Source organism: Geotrypetes seraphini, chromosome 2 (genome assembly GCF_902459505.1).
Source record: "Geotrypetes seraphini chromosome 2, aGeoSer1.1, whole genome shotgun sequence".
Taxonomy (NCBI): Eukaryota; Metazoa; Chordata; class Amphibia; order Gymnophiona; family Dermophiidae; genus Geotrypetes; species Geotrypetes seraphini.
In genome coordinates, this window is record NC_047085.1 from 477,636,910 (window position 1) to 477,662,018 (window position 25,109).

General features: G+C 42.0%; 2 long non-coding RNA genes across 3 annotated transcripts in view; one reads left to right on the forward strand and one right to left on the reverse strand.

The window, feature by feature from the left end:
- Nucleotides 1-23,246, forward strand: LOC117354354. 2 transcript variants are annotated; one of them, XR_004538191.1, is made up of 4 exons: nt 1-78; nt 15,698-15,805; nt 22,476-22,757; nt 23,137-23,246. It is a non-coding gene; the product is annotated as an uncharacterized LOC117354354 (long non-coding RNA). The 2 variants fall into 2 exon arrangements; XR_004538190.1 differs by having other exon boundaries at nt 22,476-23,226.
- Nucleotides 12,652-25,109, reverse strand: part of LOC117354352 — a 17,480-nt gene continuing 5,022 nt past the window's right edge. The window contains exons 2-3 of the long non-coding RNA XR_004538189.1: nt 19,414-19,446; nt 12,652-13,272 (exon numbers count right to left, since the gene is read on the reverse strand). This is a non-coding gene — a long non-coding RNA (uncharacterized LOC117354352). The remainder of the gene's footprint in view (nt 13,273-19,413; nt 19,447-25,109) is intronic.

The following is a 25,109-nucleotide window of genomic DNA, read 5'->3' on the forward strand; positions in this document are numbered from 1 at the left end:
GAAGAGTGTTGTGAATTCGAATGGGCGGACGGAGTTCTTCGTTACTTCCTGGGGTTTTGCTTGCAAACCACGTGCAAGGTGCAGTTTAGCTCTGGCTCTTTCTAGGAATAATTCGGGTGCGGTTCCTGCAGAGGAGGCAGGGGGCAGTTGATTAGTAATTCACGTCTGCGACTTATTAGCCACAGTGCATATTTACACTTTTTTTTTTATTTCCGCTCTTGATTGTAGGCGGATTGCGCTAGAGATGAAATTAAATAATTTATTTGGGAGCTATGTGTTGTGGGCGCCTTTGAGTCAGGATGTGCTTACAAAGAACGAACGCAGTAAACCGCGCTATTCATTAACACAAAATAATACATAATTTGTACAGTGTTTTAAACAACTCAATTTTAAAATATTTTTAATGGATTATCAGAAGGTGAAACTTTTAAGGTGTTCAATTGAGTATGAAGGAAAGTGGCAAGCATATTGAAGCAAGTCTGTGCACGTTGTGACATTTCTCAAAGTTATTCATGCATATTTACAGCTTGGTGCAAGTCTAAGGGCTCCTTTTATCAAGACGCACTAGCAGGGTAAATGCGCTAACCTCTGCGCTGGCCAAAAACTACCACCTGCTCAAGAGGAGGCGGTAGCGGCTAGCGCGGCCGGCGGTTTACCGCACATTAAACCGCTAGCACGGCTTGATAAAAGGAGCCCTAACATTCCAAGAGACAGAATGTCAGGAGAGTCCTTGTGCAAATACTGATCAAATTTGTCTCAGTCTGAAAAATGTGGATTACACCGCTGATGTGTTTGTGAAAAAATAGTTTCTGATCGAAAATGACCCCCAGTATCTTGATGGAGGTAACAGTTTGAAGAGTGGTACTAACTAAAGTATTAATTCACTCGGTCATTTCAAGAATCGATTACTGCAATGCCTTGTTCATAGGAATACCCCTGAAAGAGATCAGACGGTTACAGCTCATTCAAAATACCTCAATTAAACTCTTATGGAAAGCAAAGAAATTTGATCACGTTACCCCACTTCTCGAGAAATCTCAGTGGCTACCAATAGCTCACCGAATAACCTACAAGATCTGTCTATTAACCTTCAAATCAATTTTCCATAAAACCCTGGCCTTTATCGAGCAAGTTTTAATACCTTATACTCGTGTTCGATCACTTAGATCTGATAGCCACTGCGTTTATCTAATCTAGGGAGTTGTAATATACTGTAGCTTAGAGGACATAAATTTGAAGATTCTTGACTGTCCAAATCATTAAGCTAGGTTTCAACAATAAAAGCTAATCCTAATTGAGACGATGATATCATGTCGCTTAACGTAAGCTTATTAACAACAAACCTGGCAAAGTTACACGAGAAAATGGAGTAGATTTTACGCTGTTCACGGAGGAGGGTGTTTATGAGCAACTTCAAAAACTGAAGGTGGACAAAGCGATGGGACCAGACGGGATCCATCCCAGGATACTAAGGGAGCTCAGAGAGGTTCTGGCGAGTCCTATTAAAGACTTGTTCAACAAATCTCTGGAGACGGGAGTGATTCCTGGTAGAGAATGACACGGTGGCGGTTTACCCGCGGCCACCGCATTTTAGCCGCGGGTCACCGCCGAAAACGGGGAAGAAAACTAGCAGTCGCTGCGGCGACGGGGACAAGGCCATTCACCGCCCGCGGGGCGGTGAATGGGTCTTGTCCCCGCAGTGAGGCATGAAGGATCGCACGGTCCCCGCAGCTCACACCCGCCTGCCCAATCGATTCTAGTGTTTAGCCAGTTCTCTCCCTTCTCCTCACCTTAGTTTGTAGATTTTCTTTTTCGGCGACCCGCACGCTATCAGAGAGCCGCGCACCCGCTGCTGCTCAGTTTCGATCTTCTGCTCTGATGCAACTGGAAACAGGAAGTTGCAGCAGAGCAGAAGATTCAACACTGAGCAGCCGCGCGTGTGCGGCTCTTTGGGAAAGCGTGCAGGTCGCTGAAAAAGAAAGCCTGCAAATTAAGGTGAGGAGAAGGGAGAGAGCTGGCTAAACACTAGGATCGATTGGGCAGGCGAGTGGGGGCTGCGAGGACCGTGCGATCGCTAGTGTTCCCGGCTCAGACTGTAAGGAGGGAGTGAAAGGGAAAAGGATTCTGGGCCAAGGTGATGAAAACGGAAAGAAAAACCCACAGCAGGAAAGAAAGGGAAGGACAGGCAGGTGAGCCAGATGCTAGAAGCAGGGGGGGGGGGAAGAAAGAGGGAAAAAAGCTAGATGGGGTTGAAAAGAAGAGACACACTGGTATGGAAGAGGAAGATAGGGGAAATCTGGACACAGGAAGGTAACAGAAAGAGGGGAAATTATGTGCATTGGGGCATAGGGACAGAGACAAAAAGGGGACATGCCATGTGGATGGAATATGGACACAGGGGGGGGCAATGGCAGATACATAGGGGAGATATTAGAAAAGTATATAAAATCGTACCCGTTTGAGGCTTTTATGTATGCAGCAGTGACGGTGACGGGGCGGTGAATGGGATGGCAGTGGCGGTGACGGGGCGGTGAAGAGGATGGTGAGACGGGGACGGGGCGGTGACGGGGATGGTGAGACGGGGACGGGGCGGTGACGGGGATGGTGAGACGGGGACGGGGCGGTGACGGGGACCAATTTTTTCACCGTGTCATTCTCTAATTCCTGGGGATTGGAGGAGAGCGGATGTGGTCCCTATTCATAAAAGTGGTCACAGGGATGAAGCAGGAAACTACAGGCAGGTGAGCCTCACTTCAGTTGTTGGAAAAATAATGGAAGTGTTGCTGAAAGAAAGGATAGTGTACTTCCTTGAATCTAATGGGTTACAGGAACCGAGGCAACATGGCTTTACAAAAGGTAAATCGTGCCAAACGAACCTGATTGAATTTTTTGATTGGGTGTCCAGAGAGCTGGATCGAGGACATATGCTAGATGTAATTTACTTGGATTTCAGCAAAGCCTTTGATACAGTTCCTAATAGGAGGCTGTTAACAAACTTGAAGTGCTGAAGTTAGGACCCAAAGTGGTGAACTGGGTCAGAAACTGGCTGTCGGACAGACGCCAGAGGGTGGTGGTTAATGGAAGTCGCTCAAAGGAAGGAAAGGTGACTAGTGGAGTCCCTCAGGGTTCGGTGCTGGGGCCAATCCTGTTCAATATGTTTATGAGTGACATTGCTGAAGGATTAGAAGGAAAAGTGTGCCTTTTTGCAGATGATACCAAGATTTGTTACAGAGTAGACACCGAAGAGGGAGTGGAAAATATGAAAAAGGATCTGCAAAAGTTAGAGGAATGGTCTAATGCCTGGCAACTAAAATTCAATGCAAAGAAATGCAGAGTAATGCATTTGGGGATTAATAACAGGAAGGGAGGAGAGAAGCTGATATGCACGGACGGGGAGAGGGACCTTGGGGTTATAGTGTCCGAAGATCTAAAGGCGAAAAAACAGTGTGACAAGGCAGTGGCTGCTGCCAGAAGGATGCTGAGCTGTTTAATGAGAGGCGTAGTCAGTAGAAGGAAGAAGGTGTTGATGCCCCTGTACAGGTCATTGGTAAGGCCCCACTTGGAGTATTGTGTTCAGTTTTGGAGACCGTATCTGGCGAAAGACATAAGAAGACTTGAAGCGGTCCAGAGGAGGGTGACGAAAATGATAGAAGGCTTGCGCCAGAAGACTTATGAGGAGAGACTGGAAGCCCTGAATATGTATACCCTAGAGGAAAGGAGAGACAGGGGAGATATGATTCAGACTAGATATGATTCAGACGTTCAAATACTTGAAGGGTATTAACGTAGAACAAAATCTTTTCCAGAGAAAGGAAAATGGTAAAACCAGAGGACATAATTTGAGGTTGAGTGGTGAAGGGGCAATGTTAGGAAATTCTACTTTACGGAGAGGGTAGTGGATGCCTGGAATGTGCTCCCGAGAGAGGTGGTAGAGAGTAAAACTGTGACTGAGTTCAAAGAAGCATGGGATGAACACAGAAGATTTAGAATCAGAAAATAATATTAAATATTGAACTAAGCCAGTACTGAGCAGACTTGCATGGTCTGTGTCTGTGTATGGCCGTTTGGTGGAGGATGGGCTGGGGAGGGCTTCAATGGCTGGGAGGGTGTAGATGGGCTGGAGTAAGTCGTAACTGAGATTTCGGCAGTTGGAACCCAAGCACAGTACCGGGTAAAGCTTTGGATTCTTGCCCAGAAATAGCTAAGAAGAAAAAAAATTTAAATTGAATCAGGTTGGGCAGACTGGATGGACCATTCGGGTCTTTATCTGCCATCATCTACTATGTTACTATATGTTAATACATAAAAGGGACTGGAGTGTAATGGCTATCCTCCAGGGGAACATGATAGGCCGGAGCACGTTACAAGGCTTCAAAGAAGGTTTGGATAGGTTCCTAGAGGATAAAGGAATTGAGGGGTACAGATAAGAGTAGCGGTAGGTTATAGGGATAGTCTGGGACCATTGCTCAGGCAATGGGCCTGATGGGCCGCCGCGGGAGCGGACCGCTGGGCGAGATGGACCTCTGGTCTGCCTCAGCGGAGGCAACTTCTTATGTTCTTATGAGCTATTGGGATATTTACTAAATTTGAATAATTCCTTGTTAATTTAAACTTTGTTCTTCTGTTAGAAGTACCTCTATTATATGTAAAGGAATATGGAGTTGTGAAAGAGAAAAGCAATCAATTAGATTTTGCCCAGCTGGGGGAATGTTCTTTTTTAATTTTTGCCTTCTATTATGATTATACCAAGCAGGAATAGAGCAACCCTTAATGTTGACATTATTAAAATCTCAGCCAATCTGGCTAATTAAAACCTCATGATTACTGTTCAACAAGTAAAAAATCAAATAAAACAAAGTAGAAACATAGAAAAATGATGGCAGATAAGGGCCATAGCCCATCAAGTCTGCCCACTTCACAGGCCTATTTATAAAAACAAGTTTAAATAGTCTCTACATAATTTATAATCAATATTCTGGTGAATTAATTTTTCAAAAACTTTTTTTTATTTTACTTTAAAAAGTATTCAAAAAACAATCTAACTTAAGCGAGTGAGGAGACCAATCACCAACATGAATTTTCACTAAACCTGCCTAAGGGGTCCTTTTATTAAGGCGCACTAAATGCTAAGGCGCCCATAGAATATAATGGATACCTTAGCATTTAGCACATGCTAATCAGTAACGTGCCTTAATAAAAGGACCCCTAAGAAAGGTAGTCACCTATGAAAATAAGGTGATCTCCTTGCACACTGGGCACTGCTCTCAATATTTTCCTTGTGCAAGCAAGGTGAAGGTGCCTTTTTAATCTGTTTTCCTTAATATTTACTATTTTGGGGTATTAATTGAAGTTTTGGGGTTTTTTAGGCTTTTGGGTGCTTTACAGCTCCCCGATAGTCCTGGATCAGCTCTGCCTGGGAAAAGCTGCAGACTTAGAGTTCTAAATTCTCTAACTGGGTGGGCCACCCTTGCTGCAGGGCAACCACCTGGCCAGCCTGCCCTAAAACTTGGATCGGCTCGGGGTTCGGCCCCTGGAAGTCTATTCACCTGGTTTTGTTCAAAGTGTAGATTGTTTTTGGGCCCTACGCTAGTTGAGAGACCTTGTGGGAGCTGATTGCATCTTTCCCCCACCCCACCCCCCAAAGAAGCATATGGAGACTAGAGGGGTAGAGGGTTTTAGGCTGGTTCAGCCTGTGTAAAGGACAGCCTGAAGAGATAAGCCCCTGGTATAACTCAAAAAGAAACCAGTATATTACAACTGATCCAAAATACTGCAATCAAATTCATTTATAAGGCCAAAAAATATGATCATAGAAACATAGAAAATGACACAGAAAAGAGCCACGGCCCATCCAGTCTGCCCACACTAATGACCCACCCCCTAACTACGCCCATGAAGTGATCCCACATGCCAATCCCATCTTTTCTTAAAGTCTGGCACACTGCTGGTCTCAATTACCTGTTGCGGAAGATTATTCCAGCGATCAACCACCCTTTCGATGAAGAAATATTTTCTGGTGTCATCATGGAATTTTCCTCCCCTGATTCTCAACGGATGCCCTCTAGTTGCCGTGGGTCCTTTAAGAAAAAAGAGATCTTCTTCTGTCTCGATACGACCCGTGACATATTTGAACGTCTCGATCATGTCTCCCCTCTCTCTGCGTTCCTCAAGTGAGTATAGCTGCAACTTACCCAGCCGTTCCTCATACGGAAGATCCTCGAGTCCTGCGACCATCCTGGTGGCCATTCGCTGAACCGACTCAACTCTCAGCACATCTTTTTGATAATGTGGTCTCCAGAATTGTACACAGTATTCTAGATGGGGTCTTACCATGGATCTGTACAGCGGCATTATCCCCTCGGGCTTCCGGCTGACGAAACTTCTAACAGATACAGCCCATGATTTGTCTAGCCCTGGATGACGCTTTCTCCACTTGATTGGCAGACTTCATGTTACCCCACTTCTTCGAGAGTTACACTGGTTACCAGTCTCTCACCGAACTACATATAAAATTCACCTCTCTGTTTTTCTAGATAAATATCTCACTCCACATACCCCTCCTAGGGTTCTTAGATCTACGAATCAAAACCTATTGACAGTACCTTCAATCAAGGACCTAAACTATACTAGAAATTCCATTTTCTCAGTAGTTGCACCCTCGCTTTGAAATGCAATGCCATTTTATCTCCGCAATGAAAATTCCCTAAATAAATTTAAAACAAATCTCAAAACATTTCTCTTTAAAGATGCCTACCAATAAGTGGGGGGGAAAAAATAAAAAAGCTTTTAAGAAGTGACATCCCTGTTTCCCTCTCGTTATTCCCCATCCCCCTACCCTTTTATTTTTATTTATCATTGTAATTAAAACTTTCCTATCCCCTAAAACCTCTCGTTCCTAATCAGTCTTAATTCGTCATTGTTTTAGGTTTACCCTCTTTTTATTTTATCTCGCCTAAATCAAAAATTTTATTAGACCTTTTTAATTTTTAATATTGTAAACCGCCCAGATACATGTGATGGTTGGTATATCAAGCCATGAATAAACTTGAAACTTGATCCTGCTTTCTTGCCTGAGGCAGAAAAAGGTTTTCCTCTATCCAGCTACAGTATAAGCTGATGCAGGCACTGCACATGGCAGCACAGTGAGTGCAGCCCTTTACTGTCTATGAAAGACATAAGAACATAAAAATAGCCTTACTAAGTCAGACCAATGGTCTATCTAGCCCAGTATCACATCTTCTCGGTGGCCAATCCATGTCACAAGTATCTGGCAAAACCCCAAATAGTAGCAACATTCTATGCTACCGATCCAGGGCAAGCAATGCCTTCCCTCATGTCTGCCTCAATACCAGACTATTGACTTTTCCTCCAGGAACTTGTCCAAACCTTTTTTAAAACCAGCGTGTTAACTGCTTTTCTGGTACATCCCTTCTGGATTCTATGCTCGAGGTGTTCAATCTGTAGCCGTGATACAGTATTTGCAGAAATCCAACACTTTTTGCATCATGTGCTTCTACTACTGAGAGATAGACAGAGCCATCTACAATCTGTGCTGGTGGATCCAGCCTCTTCGAATCAAGGAGTGGGCCACTATTATGACGGATGCCAGCCTAAAGAGCTGGGGAGCTCACTGTGAAGCTCACTCCATTCAGGGACAGTGGACTGTCTCAGAAGTGTTGGTCTATCAATTGTCTGGAACTTCAAGCCATACATCTGGCATTTAAGACTATACAGAGCACTTTGGAAAGAAATTCACATATGGCAGTAGCATATGTGAATTGCCTGAGGGGCACAAAAAGTGCTCCCTTGGGTCAGGAAGCTTGAATGCTGTTCCGCTGGACAAAGGTGCATCTTCTGGCTCTCTCAGCAGCACACATGGCTGGGGTTAAAAACGTGCAAGTGGACTTCCTCAGGTTGACAGGTCCTGGATCCGGGGGACTGGTCTCTATCCCAAAGAGCATTCCGTCTCATAGTGCAGCACTGGGGCAAGCCACAGATGGACTTGATGGCTTCAGCCAAGAACTCGAAAGCCAGGCGCTTGTTCAGTTGAAGGACGGAACAAGGTAGCTTGGGCCTAGACAAATTAGTTCAGCCCTGGCATACATCGACTGTGGCAAACAGCCGCCAGTCTCGCTGAGAGCTCATACTATCAGAAGTGTGGCTTCGTCATGGACAGAGACCTGGGCAGTTCCACCTGAAGAAATCTGCAGGGCAGTCGCATGGTCTTCTCTCCATACTTTTATGAAGTTTTACAGAGTGAACGTAGCGGCACTAGAGGACATCATTTTTGGGACCTTGGTTTTAAGGGTAGGCTCATCTGTCCCGCCCTAGACATCAGATACTGATTTAGTATGTCACCTAGAGTCCAGATTCATATATCCTTGTACCAGAATGGAAGTTTAGGTTCTTACCTTGATAATATTCTTTCTGGAAAAGGATATAGGAAACTGAATGCCCCACCTTGTCAGTTTATAATTCGCCTGCTTACTGCCTCGGAGAGATGGAGGTCCCGAGATGGAGGTCTTCTCCAGCCAATAAGATAAGAATAAGAACTCCAAAGGTGTTGGTGCTGGTTGCACATAGAGAGGTGGCTTGTTTGTTCCACCTAGGATTTATAGTGTTCAGGTTAACATTGTTCACTTTATTTGTTACAGAGCAGAACTGAAAGGTATTGACGGGGAGATTCTCCGTTCCCCTCCTTATTTCCTTAGAGCGGTGATTGATTTCTTTGGTACAAACTGAAGGTGGCATCACTGCCTTCTGGGGAAGGATGCAGAATCATTTCATTTAAGATGTGTATGACATCCTTCTGCAATCAATGCGTGACCAGGAGATAATCACCTAGGGCTCCTTTTACTAAGGTGCGCTAGCGTTTTTAGCGCGCGCTACGCGCCAAGAACTAACACCAGCTCAATGCTGGCGTTAGCGTCTTGCGCGCAGCAATGCCCCACTTGCTAAAACCGCTAGCACAGCTTAGAAAAAGGAGCCCCTAGAGTCCAGATTCCTATATCCTTTTCCAGAAAAGAAGATTATCAAGGTAAGAATCTAATCTTCCATTCAGCTTCTAGATAATTACGAATTTAAGTCTGGCCAAATGGACAGCAATAATAAATTTAAACAGAAGTTAACCAAATAAAGTTACACAGTTATCATCCCATGAAAAATTTACCTCACAGTTATCATCCCATGAAAAATTTACCTCCTGCTATATTTTTATTTTGATGTATAGAAATATCTTCAAAACATTTTTTCTTACTTCTGAAGCTCATTTGTGTATGAATGCCTGATGCGTTCTTTGTTCCTGTTTTTCGCTATCTGTTCACACCACTGAAAACATTACATTTGGATCTTTAGATTTAATTGTATCTCCCTAATCCAAGCTGAGGGCAAGTTCATGTACACTGGATGTTTTTCCTACCCAGAAACCTTACAATCTAAGTATTTATACCTGAAGCAATAGGAGGTGAAGTAAGTTGCCCAGGGTGACAAGAAGCATAGGCAGCATTTGAATCCTGACTTCTCTGCTGCTGACGCTGCGCCTCTAAATATTGAGTTTCTGTTCTCTATGTCATAGTTGAAGGTTATGGAATTGAAATGAAAAAATTAAAATTCTAAAGTAAGGAAAATGTTTATCTATCGGCATGCTGTGGCTTGCTATACTTAAATGATTTTAAAACCCTACAGGAAGAAGGGAGCAATTAAAAAGGGTGGAGTGAGAGCAAAACATATGTAGTGGCTTTTTGACAAGTAGCTTTTTAGGATCAACCATGAAATACGAGGAAAGCAATTTGGAAACTAGAAATGGACTTGCAGTTCTACGTGTATGTTGAGCTTTGTACATAAGAACATAAGCATTACCTTACTGAGACAGAAAGAAGATCCATTAAGTCCAGTATCCTATTTCCAATAGCGGCCAATCCAGGCCACAAGTACTACTACTGCTTACCATTTCTTTAGTGCTACTAGACAAGTACCTGGCAAGATCCCAAAAGAGCAAAACAGATTTTATTCAGCCTATCCTAGAAATAAGAAGTGAATTTCCCCAAGTCCACCTTATAATAACTTTTCTTTTAGAAACTTGTCCACGCCATTTGTTAAACCCTGCTAAACCAATTGCTTTTACCACATTTTCTGCCCATTCCTTCCTGTTGGAACTTCCCAAAATCCCCAAAGTACCCCAGCAGGAGGGATTCACATTTCTTCCTGCCCCTGAACCCCTCCCAAAGAGCCAGGCAGGAGGGATGCCTACTCCTTCCTGTCCCCAAACCCCTCCCGAAGAGCCAGGCAGGAGAGATGTCCACTCTTTCCTGTCCCTGAAACATCCTAAACCCAGCAGCAACAACCGGCAACACCCCCCTCCCCAATCCTCCTTTTTTTGGAATCAGAGTCATTGCTCTGAGTGAAAGGAATAACGTTTAGATAGAAATTCCAGAAACACCATCAAAAATACATGCTCCTTTTTAATCACTTGATTAAAAGAAGTTAAAGGTGTTGTCTGCATCTCTCTCTTTGTTCTTTTCATTGAAAAGAAAGGAGAGCCCTGCCTGTTGATAGACGAAGCTTTTTCCTTTCTTGCAGAGAAACAGTGGGGTGCCTCTGCCTGGGCCAGCTCACCTTGGCAATTCTACAGCTGGATCCTCAGATGTAGTCTGCTTTTTGGCCATGTTCCCCTCTCCCTCCCACTCCTTCCCCCCCTCTCCCCTCCCCCCTTCCCCCCCCCCCCCCCCCACTTGCCTGGAGACCTGAGTTGTTTGGCTCTTGAAAGATTAGCAGCTGTGAGTGAAGGCCAGGCTTTAAAAGGGTTCTTAAGGATACGGCACACCACTCTCTCTAGTTCCCATCTATCAGTGAAGGGCAAATGCTGTGAGGTGCTTCATCTTCCTCAGCTGCTGTAAGCATCAGAAATTTGTTCATTCCCCCCCCCCTCGTGCTAACTTTCCAAGCCTTTCACTGAACTACAATTTACAATTTTCCTAAAATAGAATCAATCGCTGTAGTTTTTATAGAGCAGAGTTTTATTGGTGATGTGCTTAATTTGTTCCCAAAATTCTAGCAGTAGGTATTCCAAAAAAATAGTACTTCAGAAGCAGTAATTTAAAGCTTCAATTTCAAAAGGCTTGCTTAAAATAGCACATTTCAGGTAACTTCAGCTTGGAAAAAAGTGAATATTGGGAAGGATTGATAAAGAGCAGAGAAGCTGCAGACCACCGTAAAGACAACAGATACTTTTAGAGCAGTGATGTGGTGCAATTAAATCAATATCCATCCAGACCAATAGGTGTGAAAAGATGTATAAGCATATAGAAGAGAGCACTATACAGAGGAGACCAAGAATTAAAATTCCACTGAACCTCTCTCATACTTTATGGCAGGGGTGTCCAACCTGTGGCCCCGTGAAGTATTTTGTGCGGCCACGGTTGAGGGCGATGCAGTGTTTTTCTTTGCTGCCCCTGGGGGTTTACCATCTTGCTGGCTCCCTCCTCTCTCTTGCTGTAGCGTTTGCGTGGCTCCAGAAACATTTTTTTTTGGCCAATGCGGCCCAGGGAAACCAAAAGGTTGGATACCTCTGCTTTATGGCAACTATTTCATATGCAGATTATTTGCATAATTGTTTCCCTATCCATTCTTATGCACAATTGTGGCGAGCCCTTTTATGAGGGGGTGCTAAAAAGTTCTCAGCCCAACCCTCGCTAGGTGTGCCACGCTCAGCGTCACATAGGCGTCGGATACGTATCTCATTTTTTCTCTCTTATAGACGCTAGGTAGACATCCATACAGTGTATTTAGTTATATGTAAAAATGTGTTTTTTTTCTGATTCTTTTTCATTATTTCCGGATTGTAAGCTTTAACATAATAAAAATACAGTATACCATCTTTAAAAGGATATTTATAATATATTATTTTCAGTGGGAGTTGAACTGGGAACATCAGTGTGAATCTTAAGAATGGTTGAATAAATGTGACACGGAGTCAAATACTGCTGTTTATATCAATTATAAACTCCACTTCTGGAATTTATTGCTTCTAGTATTGCTAATGTTGTGCTGTTTGAGATGAAAATTATATTTGATTGGTCTGTAGCTTGTAATATTTATTAAAATTAGTATTGTGTCAGCTGAAGTACACCAGGCTTACACGCTAACCTTCATTCTAACCGCTGTGCTAGACAATGAACCATACAATAATAGCAATTCAGGTTTTATTATACTGTTCCATATAGGCATCGTTAGGCAGTTAATTCTGCTAGGATAGATGCCAGGAGACAACCCAAGGTGGATTGCACTGCCCTGTCATATTCTTTTTCTTCATTATTTCAGGATTGTAAGCTTTAACATAATAAAACCAAAAAAAATAACACACTATGCCATCTTTAAAAGGATATTTATAATATTTTATTTTCAGTGAGAGGTAGTGACTGGGAGTTGAACTGAGAACATCAGTGTAGAAGGGTGTAACTTTAACCTGTGTGCTACATAGGAAGCTGCATAGTAATTGTAAAATGAGCTCCTACAAGCAGTGTAAAGAATAGCTGCTTGAGCATTGTTTGGGCTTTAGATAGACGTGGTTTGGGCTTCAGAAAGACGCTAGTCGGATAGATGCTATTTAGGCAGCCCTGTAGGTCATCCATTAAGCTTTGTTTGGGCGTCAGATAGATGTTATTTGATAGATGTTTCTCTGAATGGGATGTAGGCAGATTTTGGACGTTTCCAAAGTGATTTTTTTTTTTTTTTTAATTTATCATTTATTTTTCAACAAAAACAATTATTGAACAGATCAAGAGTCCAATCTCATTGCAAAAATAAAACATCTAAACAAGTTAGGAATCATTACAGCAAAATAATAATTTTTAAGACTCTTCCATAGCCCACATTACAGGAGAGACAATCACACATATCAGAGGGAGTGATATTAAAGCCAAATTAAAATAATCATTCCAAAAATTATTAATAGTGGCTCCTCCCCATTCATTTAAATGGACTAGCTCAATATAATTCACTCCATCCCCTGCATTGACACTCCCTTTCCTTCAAGGAAAAATTGTAATTCAGAGGGTTCATAAAAAACAAGTATTTTGATCCAAATAAATCATACATTTACATGGGAAACGTAATTGAAATTTCGCCCCCAATGCTTTCACATTTTCTTTCATTTCCAGGAATCTTTTCCTTCTTGTTTGTGTAGATCTTGAAACATCTTGAAAAGTTGAGATTGTTCCATTTAGAAAGGAGACTTCTTTATGCCTAAAAAAGGCAAAGAAATGCTTTCTTGTCCTGTTGGAATACAAATGTTACCAATAAGGTTGAGCACAATGCAACTTCCTCCTGAGAACTTTCCAATATATTAGAAATATCTAGAGGAGTAGAAGAAATTACAGTAAGCGAATCTCCTAGTTCAGAGGTAAAAGATTTTTTAGGAGAAACTGGCAAAAAATTTATCTTATGTAGAGGAGGAAGACCTTCTTCAGAGTATTGGAGAACTTCCTTCAAAAATTTCTAAAATATTTCTTTAGGTAACATAGTAATCATTTTAGGAAATTTCAACAATCTTAAATTCAGTTGTTTCGTATAGTTTTAAAAATTTACATCTTCCTCAATAGAACTAACTTATTCTGAACAACAGTTCCACAAATTGTTTGTTACACTAATGTAAACCACTGAATTTGTTACACTAATCTAAACCACTGAATTTCTCCCCTTGGGTCTTCAATACTTTTTCACCTTTAAAGCTTGTTCTTGAGCAAGAGGGAAGGTTCCCAAGCATACCTGGTGCAGGGAGTCCATTGCAGTCCAAATCGAGTCCAGAGTAATCTCAGCGGGTCTAACCAGGGGCTTAAAAGATGGAAATTCCCCTCTCTGTGCTGAGATTGCTACTTCCTCCCTCGGTAAAGATCCTCCGACCAGAGATTCCTGGGGGCCAGCCAGCCCAAAAGCTCCACAGGCGATGTTGATACTGCCGCTGCCATCGCTGCTAGCACTCCCCTCTCGGCTTCAAGGGAGGCGCTAGTCCCGCGGGGCTAAGTGAGATCTCACTTCCCAAGGCCAACACCTCCTTCACATCCGGCTCAGCGGGAGCACCCCGAGGCAAGGAGGAGAGGAAGCCCGTTAGAACACCTTGCCGCATTAGGACAGGTTCCGGTTATTGGGCTGAGACCGCCACCCTGCCCCTGCTCTTTGGCATAGCAGAAATGCTTCCAATCACAGGAACTGAGGTAAAATTTTCCCAATAGGCAGGAGCTCTACTACAGACGGCCATCCAATATGGCACCATCTTGTCTCTCCCAAAGTGATCTTCTAAATACAGTTCAGGGATTGTATTTTGTGATTCAGCCAGCACATAAACAGGACACATCCATACAAGCATATTGAATTTAAAACTTACTAATTTCCTGGCTAAAGAAGCAATGTTATTAGCTAATTACAACACATGGAAATCACAGCTGTAGGTTTCTTGCTCCAAATAACACTTTCTTTCTCACTAAACATTTATCCAATCAGCTCATTCTTCAAAGGAAAGAAAGCCCATAATTTAATTTGGCAAAGCTTAAAAATAGAATAAAACACATAACAGACCTTAATGTGGCTTCTAGTTTATTGCAAATGGAGGTGTGCAGTTGCACAATGCTGACCTCATTGTGAGATCATCAAGGTGCACCTGCAAGGTACAATGCCACAATTAAAAGATGGGCTGGGAGTTGAACTCACAACCTCTGGAAGATCAGCATAGAGATTTTACACATTGAGCTACACCACGTTCCATTCCAGTTTCTCCGACTCCCCTGTCATATCATAGCGTAGTGATCTGCTAAGGTATCATCTGCTTAGCTATCATATCACTGTTAGCTGAGACAAAAGACTGTTAGCTTAAAGCACTGCTTTTATTGTCCCAAAAGCCAGAATCTCAAATATGGTTGAATAAATGTGACATGGAGTCAAATATTGCTGTTTATATCAATTGCAAACTCCACTTTGGAATTTTTTGCATCTAGTATTGCTAATGTGCTGTTTGAGATGAAATTATATTTGATTGGTCTGTAGCTTGTAATTTTTATTAAAATGAGGATTGTGTCAGCTGAAGTACATGAGGGAGTTGAACCCACACCAGGCTCACACACTAACCTTCATTCTAACCACTGTGTTAGACAATGAGCTATAAAATAATAGCAATTTAGGTTTGATTATACTGTTCCGTATAGGCGTCGTTATGGCTGTTGCGAGAGTGCTCATTCGGTGCCTTAGCAGAGCCCCGAAGTACGCAGTTAAGTATATCCTAAGCTGTCAGGGTAGGAAACTTCTCCCCTGACTGAAAGAAGCCATTTCTGGCTCACCAGAATACTGTTTGCAGGCTGTGAGGTAGATTAGACATCTCATTGGACTGTTGAGCAAGTGGGAGATATGCCAGCCCATGCCTCTCCCTGAAACATAGCACAGCTACCCTGATTGCCACCCCCTAAGGGCCACCCCACTTCTCTCCTTTGCAGCCTGGGCTTCATGGAACACTAAATAAGATAAAGGTGAATGTGATGAAGTAGCTGAAGTGGTGCTTATTAAGGAAACACTAATGCCCGGATGCTACTCAATGATGTCGTCCCCATATCACACAGTGTTAGGGTTATCACATTATTGTATCTGAATGAGCCCTGGCCTTCCTTTTGTAAATAAGCACAATGTCAAAAATGGTTTAATATTTTTATTGTAGACATCATGTAACTTCCTAGACACTCAAATCCAGAATCATTGCACAGTCCAGGAAAGCAGCATGCAAGTGTAACATCATGCAACTGCAGTTTGATGAGATGGATGACAGGTATGTAGAGTAAGCCATTCCTAGGTCCAACTGTGGTTGAATTGTTAAGGTCCCATAATCTCCTGGTAGGAGAAGGCAGGCCATAGAAAAAGGAAGATGGATTGAGACAATTATATTGGTGACTTTTAGGCCCTCTTTTACAAAGGTGCGCTAAATCAATGCGCTATCTGCTAACGCATCTATAGGATAACATGCACGAGTTAACATTTTGCACGTGCTAAACGCATTAACCTTTAGGGTGCCGTTAGCACGTGCAAAATGTTAACACATGCATATTATCCTATGGATGCGTTAGCAGTTAGCGCATGCATTAATTTAGCGCACCTTTGTAATAAGAGGGCCTAAAACTCACCAATGTACTGTTCTCTCAGAAAGTCATCAGAAGTACACTGTTGTCAAGGTATGAGACATGATAGCAGGGAAAAGTGTGAAACATGTTAGCATTGTGAATTTGTATTTAATTCATCACAAGGGCTACTCAGGGAAAAGGTATAGTTATAACAGTGCAGATAGTAAGCACAATTTGCAGTCAAGTGAAAGATATCTAGAGTAAGCAAACAAAGGTTTCAATACATCATTCACCTATTCTTTCTGTGTTGGTATTTGAGCTGCTGGCAATAACTCTTTGCCCAGGTGCAAGCTGGTGTGCTGAACCCAGTTTTAACAGACCTGCTCTGACCTCTGGGAAACACAACGGAAGTCATTAGCCACTCTGGGGAGATGAGCATAGTGAGATCCACCTGATTAGAAGCTGATGTAGCTCAATGTGTTAAAATCCTGTGCTGATCTTGCAGAGGTTGTGAGTTCAACACCCAGCGCATCTTTTAATTGTGGCATTATACCTTTTAATTGTGGCATTATACCTTGATTTTATCACAATGAGGTCAGCTTTGTGCAGCTGAACAGCTTCATTTTGTAATGAGGGAAAATGCATGTTAAGGTCTGTATCTGGTTTTTCTATTTTTAAGCGCTGAGAAATGAAGTAATGTGTTTGATATTTATATATTTTTCATGTTCTTTCTTTGCTTTCAAGAAAAAGCTGATTGCAGCACTGTTTGGTGAGAAAAAAAGGGGTTCTTTTTAAGCAGGAAATCCAAAGGTGTGTGGTTTTCAAGTGCTGTAATTACTAAACTAAACCAAACCTTAAGTTTATATACTGCATCATCTCCACGGATGTGGAGCTCGGCACGGTTTACAAGAACTTAAAATATAGGAAGAAAAGAAAAAAAAGGTTTACATGAACTTATATATAGAAGAGAAGAGTAAGGGGGGATAGAATTACATTTTAGTGAAAAGCCAGGTTTTCAGTTGCTTGCGGAATAATTGGAGGGAGCCCAGGTTCCGCAGCGGGGTAGTAAGGTCGTTCCAAAGACCTGTGATTCTGAAGAGAAGGGATTTTCCCAGTTTGCCTACATAGCGAATACCGTGTAGAGAGGGGAAGGATAGTTTATACCTTTGGGCGGGTCTGGTAGAGTCAGGACTCGAGGAGTTATAAGATAGTGGGATTAAGGGAGGAAGGATGCCGTAAATGATCTTAAAAGCCAGGCAGGAACATTTGAAATGGATTCTGGAAATCACTGGGAGCCAGTGAAGTTTGGCTAGGAGTGGGGAGACATGGTCAGACTTGCGTTTTGCAAAGATCAACTTGGCTGCAGTATTCTGGATTAGCTGGAGTCTTTGAAGACTTTTTTTTGATAGGCTTAAATAGATGGCATTGCAGTAGTCTAGTTTGGAGAGGATGATGGATTGGACAAGGACGGCGAAATGTTGTTGGCAAAAATAGGATCTTACTTTCCTCAGCATGTGGAGGCTGAAAAAGCATGATTTAGCCAAGGAGTTGAGGTGGTCATTGAAGGAGAGAGAAGAATCGATAATGTTGCCAAGGACCTTGCTTGAGAACTCAAGCTGCAGTGCAGCGCCTGAGGGTAGTGTGAAGAGGGTGGGCAGGTGTTATAATTTTGGGCCGAGCCAGAGTAATTTTGTTTTTGATTCATTCAATTTCATCTGTACCAAGAAGGACCAGGAATGGAATCTCATTATGCAAGCTGTAATGTTCTCATGGAGGTTGGTGAGGTTCTGGTCTGTCTCAAGGAGGACAAGGATGTCATCAGTGTATGTGTAGATTGTTTCAAGGGGGGATAATTGGAGGAGTTTCAAGGAGGACATATAGATGTTAAAGAGAATAGGGGATAGGGGTGATCCCTGAGGGACACCGCAAGATGGTGTCCAAGGAACGGACATGGTGCCATTTGTGTTGACAGTGTAGGAACGAGAGTGTAGGAAGTTTGAGAACCACTTTAGGACGGTGGAGTCAATTCCTATCTCGGAAAGTAAATCATATTGCTGTTTGGGCAGAAAAGTACTATGTTTTGCATGCAATATGTTTGTACTGATGTGCCCTATTGATATGGTGGCTTATTAAATCTACTAGGAGGGGAAAAAAAGAGGAAAAAACATATACCTGAACTCTATTTAGAAAATGTCTTTGTGGAAGCCCAAAGCATGCCTACATTTCACCCATAGAAAATCATGTTCAACACAAGCTGAAATTACACTTAGACCAGCATTTCATTCGCCTATAATTTCCGCGATGTATAGAGGCGCTCTGCCGCCAACTAGTGACTATCTCAAGCCTATCCCTAACCACGCCCAGGTTACGCCCACGTCTACATACTTAGGTGTGACTTTTTGTTGAGGACGCCTAGAAATATGCAGGCGCAACTCAAAACTCGCATCTAAATTCTAAGGACGCTTAGCTAGCGCTTACCTGCGCCTAAGTCCCAATTAACGCTTGTTAAGGCCCTTAAATCACTCATTAACCATTTAATTTGGACGCCTAAATGGCAGGCGCACCTTGCAGAATCAGGGCCATATTGTTTACACCAATAGTCAAAAGTAAGAAAGACTCAATATCATTAGTTAATAACTACAGACCAATAGCTTTGCTCCCTTTCTTCATTAAAATTTTGGAGGGTTTGGCTCATTTTCAACTGTTGAATTACCTGGAATCTCATTCACTTCTGCATAACACCCAATCTGGTTTTCGGCCTTTATTTAGCACTGAAACAGTGATTGCTGGAAAGTGGAGGCTCCCTACTTCCCCCCTATTGTTTAATGTGTATTTGTCTTCTCTGGGCTCAAAATTAGCTTCTCTGGGATTAAAAATATTTAGCTACGCAGATGATATCACTATCATCTTGCCATTTACTGTTTCCATCTTTTCCATCAGAAATGAAATAGGAGATATTTAAGATCATCGAAACATGGATGTTAAAATTTAAACTGAAATTGAACCCAGAGAAGACAAAATTTTTTGTTGCATCTTCGGTTCAGAATTTTACAGCAACATCTCTTCTGTTAAACAACACTACCTATCTAATACAACCCACCATTAAGATTTTGGATGTTATTCTAGATCAACGCTTAACTATGCAGGATCAGATAAATGCTTTGGTGCGGAAAGTTTTTTATACTTTGTGGAAATTGCGTAGTATAAGTTTCAAGTTTATTAAAAATTTGATAAAACGCTAATCATAAATTCTAAGCATTTTATAGGAAAAATTTTAAAAGGGGTCCAGTTAAACTATTAATAACATTACTTTACTTACATGAAACAATAGGTTAGTGGGGAGAAATACAATCTGAAAGAAAGAAAGAACAATTAAGGACAATAACATGGGGAAAGGGAGAAATCAATTTTAATATAGAAAAGATCTTATTTTGACACCACATCGTTCAAGCTACTGATACAATCGTTGGTGTTGAGCCAACTGGACTATTGTAATATAATATATATGGCAGGTCCTCAAAAGAATTTATCTAGGCTGAGTATAGCCCAGAATGCTGCAGTCCGCTTGATCTAGGGACTGAAAAAGTTTGACCATATGAGTCCTTACTACTGAGAATTGCATTTGCTTCCTGTGGAGGCTCGAGTTAAATTTAAATTTGGTTGTATTTATTACAAAGTCTTCTTTGGCTTGGTACTTATTTACTTATCTGAATTATTTTCCTTTACTCAACCCAAGTATTCACATAGTTCATACAGTCTTTTTAATTTTTCATCTATTAAAGGATGTCGTTACAAAAAACATCGCCAATCTTTCCTTTCTTATCAGGTGGCTTTCTGGGAAAACCTTTGTTATTGAGTTCTGTGTCTTATCAACATTTCCGAAAGCAGTTGAAGACACATTTGTTCGCCAACTAATCAATTCTCTCTAGTTTGTATTATTTATTAAATTTTGTTAACCGCATCAAACTTACCGGTTATGAGGTATAGAAGTGGTTTATTATGTTATGCTAACTGCAAACAACAATGTGCCCTTAATGAGCAGTTCACCTGCTCGTTAATAGCTGTATGATTAGAGATTTTTAGTATTATGGAAATTATTTTTCTTCTTACTTTGTGTATGATCAGACAATCTTTCTGTACAAAATGTTTGATTTTGTTAAAAATTTAAAATGATAAATAAAGAATTAAAAAAAAAAAAAAAAAATAGCTGTTGTATGCAAAATTGGTTTCTATGCTGAGCATTACACCCAGGGTACAAAGTATATTAAAATGTACAAAGTATATTAAAATGTTGGTCTCGCTGCTCTAGTTCATACTATTTTAGCTGCTTCCAGAAAACCTTCTGCTTAGTAGTGTTATCATCTTCAATGCACTCATCTCACCTCATGATGCACTCTCTATGCCCTGAACCTTTTCAACTCTGGGCCTAAAACTACCTCTGTCAGAGGACACTTTAGCACTATTTGCACCTTCCATGCTTTTTTTAATATTAACCTGCTTTTGACACATCCGTTGATCTCCAGGTTCACAAAAGGGTATACGAGCCCCAAACCCAGGTCAAACCAACTCCAGTTTTTTGAAACCTACATGTCAGTTTCACTATTCCAATGAAGCCTCTATTTGCACCTCTTACAACTCATACTCTTCAGTTTCTAACTCCGAAAGTAGTTCTCTTAACTTGTGTCACTTCTGTTCAACGAGTCAAAAACCTCCAAGTACTAGTCAGAGGCCCTCCTTACACTGTTTTGCACCATGATACAGTTGCTCTTACACTCATCCTAAGTTTTTTACAAAGGTTGTCAAGAATTTCATCTCAGTCAGCTTGAACTGTAAGCGAGTTTTGGCTTGCTACTTAGAATGAACTAATCCACACAGGACTTCTCCTCAACTTCTCATCTTTTTTGAACCCACTGATTGGGAGTTCCTGTCTCCAAATGGAGTATTTCCACTTGATTGGCTGCCTGAATCTCTTTTTGCTATGCTTAGGCTGGCTTGTCACTTGAGGGATGTGTAACAGCTCACATAATCCAAGTGATGGCAGCATCAGTAGCCTTTCTGCATTCCACCCCCTTTGAGGATGTTTGCAAACCATCTACTTGATCCTCAGTTCATATCTTCACATCTCACCATTGTCTGGAAACATAGTCCAGTTCAGATGCTAGATTCGGCCAAGCAGTACTTCAGAATTTATTTTCTTCATGAAGGTCAACACTCCCTCCATCCCATTTCAGTTAAGCTTGGGAGTCCCACATGTGAGAATATGCTACCTGCTTGTCCAAGGATAAAGCACAGTTACCGTAACAGGTGTTATCCGGGGACAGAAGGCAGATATTCTCACATCCCTCCCACCTCCTCTAGTTGGCTTCTTAGCTTGTTTACAGAACTAAGGTACTGTGAGCTAACGTCGGGCAGGAAGACACTCGCATGTACGCAGTGCGAGTAGTCACGAAGCTTCATTAAAGCTTAAAGTGACAGCACAGTTTTCACTGTCCATATTAGGCTCCGTGGATGATGTCACCTACATGTGAGAATATCTTGCTGGTATCCCCGGATAATTTTATGTATCGTATTTTTCGTTCTATAAGATGCACCCGTTCATAAGACGCATCCCCCTGTAGAGGAGGAAAAACCAAGGAAAAAATATTCCTCCTCTACAGGGGGGTGCTTCTGGTGCTGGGAAGCCCAAAGCAGCCCACCCGCAGCTTGAATCTGCCCACAGCCGAAGGAGCCCGCCCACCCACAGCCCGAAGCCACCCGCAGCCAAAGCAACCCACAGCCCGAAGCTGCCCCCAGCCCCCCCGGTACCTTTTTAAAGTTGCAGTGGTCCAATGCGCTCTCCTGCTGGATGGCTGGCTTTGGTAGCAGAGCGGCACGACATAAGAGTGTAACTTTTGCGCTTCCTGCCTGGTCCCACGCAACTCAGTGATTGGCTAAGGTCAGTTCTCATCAAGAGGCAGGCAGGAAGCGCAAAGGTCGTGCTCCTGCGTTGCTCACTCTGCTACCAAAGCCAGCCGTTCTGGACCACCACAACTTTAAAAAGGTACCGGGGGGAAGGTGTATTTGCTCCATAAGATGCACCAACTTTTCCACCCCCTTTGGGGGTGGAAAAAGTATGTCTTATGGAGCGAAAAATATGGTATTTAAAAAATTTATAAACCGCTTAAAATCTAGGCAGTGGACACAAGGAACATACATAATGTTAAAGCAAACAGCTTTTCACCAAGACAAACAATAACATGTTTGTACAAGTCTAATCTGTCCTATTTTATGTATGTTACTTTTGTAAAGCTGCCTAGGAATAGGCGGTTGAGAAATCTTTTAAAGAAATAAATAACTAGTCCTAAGATTACTGCATTAACATTGTACTCTTAACATCTTCAGCATCTCTCTACCCTAGAGGAAGTAACATAACCTCAAATATGACAATGACCTCCCTTTAAACATCACATGAAGGCATCTACACGATACATGGATTATTGAAGAAAAGCTTGAATCATGAAAGATTATTGGGATCATCTATGCTTGTGAAAGAAAAATAATATTGAACTGATGATGAATATCTGGTGACACTGTCTCTCATTGCAAGAATATGGAAGTTCCCCTCTGATGATCCCCCCAAAAATGAATTTGTTTTGACATTAAGTGATACAACAAGGAGTCTCGGTGAGCATTGGTGATTAAGTATGTTCTAATTTTGCCATTAGTGCATGGCCATTAAAAAGATTAGCACCTGAGCCCTTCCCACCACCTAATTTCTTGAGGGTCCCACATGCTAATGAAAAATTTAGCGCAAGACCCGCAAAAATTTTTTAAAAAACCAAGCAAACCCAAAATCCTAATAAAGCACTGTGTTAGATCTGGGCTTAGCACAAGTAAAAGTCATGCATTAAAATGCATTAAGCCCAGATTTTAACTTATTTTAGTAAAAGGGCCCCTTAATCTTTTTGGTAGGTCCAGGTCTACCTTGACCTGTTAATGCATCTCTTTCCCATGACCTAATTTCCCCGCATTTTTTTATATTTTTTTTGAAATTATATACCAGGATTAAAAGCCCCAGAAGCTGTCCTAAGAGAAAATGAACAATGGAGCACTGTGAATATTAAATTCCAAACAGCAATAACCGAGAACGTAGAGATGAGATAAAGACTGTCTGAATCTTGTTTAATAAAGTATCTGTGTGTAGTTAATGCTGTTTTTATTAACCCCAAATAGTTTTCTATTACTAGCTGCTGAAAGGTTGTGCTAGATGCAGGCCTGAATATAAATTAAGAACTGCAATGTGATATCAGCTAGCAAGGAACCACTGAAGTGAGAGAACAGAACTGGAAAGAACAAGGTGTGAATCTGATCTATCACTTGGTTGGTGACCTTGAGCTAATCACTAAGGGGCCTTTTTACCAAAGATCAGTATGAGCAGTGGAGTATTAAGGGGGGTGGGAGGGCAGTCTGCCCTGGGCGTGGTCTTCCTCAGGGCCCTGGCACCCCTCCCCCCCCCCTGCTGCGCGCGTGACCCTTCACTTACCCCGTACCTTTTTAACATAAGTGTGAGGAGCCACAAACTTGCTGCCTGCATTGACTTCAGCACTCTTTCTGACATCACTTCTGAGACCCGTGCCTGACGCGGGCAGGAAGTCAGTGGCTGCTTACACTGAAGTTGAAAAGGTACAGGGAAGGGGCGCACGTGCATGGCAGGGTGGCAGAGAAGAGGGCAGGAGATGGGCATCACTGCGCCGGGCACCGCTCACCCTTGCTACGCCACTGAGTGTGAGTTAATAGAATTTGTGTGTGCTAAATGCTAAAAAGCCCATTTTATATCTGGTAATCTTTTGTAAACTTTTGAATCCAGTAGGAAATATAGCGATGTATAACACATCATTAGCATTAAGCTAAATTTAGAAGTAATATACAAACTTAAGAGGCAGTTAAAAAACACTCCCCAACTATATGCTGGTAAAATTACATACATACAGGTTGCATGAGCGCAGAAACATGATGGCAGGTAAAGGCCAAATGGCACATCCAGTCTGTTCATCAACAGTATCCACTATCTCCTCCATTCCCTAAGAGATCTCATGTGCCTGTACCAAGCTTTCTTGAATTCAGACACAGTCTTTGTCTCCACCACCTCTACCAGGAGACTATTCCATGCATCTACCACCCGTTCTGTAAAAAAGTATTTCCTTATATTACTCCTATCACCTCTTAACTTCATCCTATGACCTCTCATTCCACAGCTTCCTTTCAAATGAAAGAGACTCGACTCATGCGCATTTACATCACATAGGTATTTAAACGTCTCTATCATATTTCCTCTCTCCCGCCTTTCCTCCAAAGTATACAGATTGAGATCTTTAAGTCTGTCCCCATATGCCTTATGACGAAGACCACGCACCAATTTAGTAGCCTTCCTCTGGACTGACTCCATCCACTAATTAGCATCATTCACTAACACTAATTTTAAATGATTCTACCCTGCCTCCTAGAGATACTCAGCACTTCCAATCACAGCATATGCTTTCGTAGATAATACGATGAAACCTTCCGCACAATGTGCGGCAGCGGCCAAAAAAGCAAACAGGATGCTAGGAATTATTAAAAAAGGATGGTTAACAAGACTAAGAATATTATAATGCCCTTGTAACGCTCCATGGTGTGACCTCATCTGGAATATTCCGTTCAATTCTGGTCTCCTAATCTCAAGAAAGATATATTGGCGCTAGAAAAGGTTCAAAGAAGAGCGACCAAGATGATAAAGGGGATGGAACTCCTCTCTTATGAGGAAAGACTAAAACAGTTAGGGCTCTTCAGCTTGGAAAAGAGACAGCTGAGGGGAGATATAATTGAAGTCTACAAAATCCTGAGTGGAGTAGAACGGGTACAAGTGGATCGATCTTTCACTCCATCAAAAATTACAAAGACTAGGGTACACTCGATGAAATTACAGGGAAATACTTTTAAAACCAATAGGAGGAAATTTTTTTCACTCAGAGAATAGTTAAGCTCTGGAATGCACTG